Genomic DNA, 1466 nt, shown 5'->3' with positions numbered 1-1466 from the left:
AAAAAAAAAAAGGGGGGGGGGGAGGAAAGTTGTGTTAAGAAAGCTTTTTACATCTGGTTTTGTTTTTAGCTCCTGCATGCAATTATGGTGGCTGCAAAGCCAGCCTACCTATTTTTATGCTTTCTACTTCCGAGACAGGAGAAGCTTTTTTGGGTTGGTGGTAAGAAGCTGTCTTTCTCTCAGGAAATTCACCGCTAGGTTGAGTGAAATGTTATGATAAAACAAAAGCAAACGGTGCCTTAGTGTGTAAACACACAAATGGGCTTTTGAGTCACCAAGAAATCAATGGCAGTGCTGGGATAATTTTATGTGAAGGCTTTTTGTGTTAGCAATTAGCATTTCGCCTTCATTAAAACATGATTTTTTACTAATTAGGACCTTTCCCGTTAGGAGAGATTTAAATGAAGAACAATAATCAAACGCTGGCACGAGCATGTCTGAAATATTAAATTTAACATTTCAATGGCAAGCCACAGAAATCCCAGAGCGAGTGGTTTTCATGTTGAGTTCTATTAATGTAAAATATGTTTCATAACTAAAACCTGTCACAGAAAACAGCTCACACCAGCCAAATTCAATTGGACAGTTAATTTAGCTTTAAAATTGAAAACACTACCTCCGCTTCAGGATGCAGAAGGAAGGGGGAGAAAGCCTTTGATAAGCGTAATGTATTTGCTATTAAGGCTTTCAGAGCCCATTCTACAGGAGAAGAAGGGAAAAAAAAAAAGGGGAAAAAATGGCTCCCACAAATGTGTTTAAAAGCTGAAAGTATTTATTAAAAATGTCAGCAGAAAAGTGCTTTTGGCAGATTAAAGCGGGATTCGGCTTGACAGCTCTGACAGGGAAATGTGACGGGGGAAAATTCTCTCTACATGTTTTGAGTGCGAATGGGACGCTGTAAACAGCCTGCACGGTGGGAGGAAGAAAAAAAATAACATGTCCCTGTGATCTGCTTCCAGGATAACGAATGCGAGTGCACTGGAAAGGGAAAGGAGGGGGTTAGGAGCTCTTTCGGCAAATCATCTTTTTGTGTGCTTTGTTTTTGACTGTATGTTGTTAGACAAGAACCGGCTCGCCTTCGCCCCCTCCTTTTTTTTTTTGCTGTTCTCTTTACCCCTCCCCTTGGCTATTCATGGCAAGTGTGTGACCATTTTTGACAAGTGTGTGACCTGAGGCATCTGGAAGTATGGATGCTGATCAGTACAGCTGGGGGGGGGGCGGGGGGGGGTCATAAAAGATTCAGATCTACCAGTTCGAGCCACACTACTTGCAGAATTTTCTTGGTAAGCCAGTGGCACAGCCTTTTTCTCCACCCTCCCTTAGCCCACGTAATTATAGGCCCGGTAAGAGTTGAGTTTCATTGGGTATCTAACTTTCTTCAAGATAGTTACTTCCCCAGTGAAATTCAGCCAGAACGGAGATCCAGTTCTTGGAGGTTGCCAGCGGGCTGGAGCACCCACTAGGAC

At 42.7% G+C, this 1466-nt stretch overlaps 1 protein-coding gene across 15 annotated transcripts in view; it reads left to right on the top strand.

The window, feature by feature from the left end:
* FBRSL1 (fibrosin like 1) overlaps positions 1–1466 on the top strand; it is an 838232-nt gene that overhangs the window by 368160 nt on the left and 468606 nt on the right. The window lies entirely within an intron of this gene.

Source organism: Gavialis gangeticus, unplaced genomic scaffold, assembly GCF_001723915.1.
Source record: "Gavialis gangeticus isolate Ggan-Ray unplaced genomic scaffold, GavGan_comp1, whole genome shotgun sequence".
NCBI classification, from domain to species: domain Eukaryota; kingdom Metazoa; phylum Chordata; order Crocodylia; family Gavialidae; genus Gavialis; species Gavialis gangeticus.
This window is presented reverse-complemented; position numbering and strand designations above follow the sequence as displayed.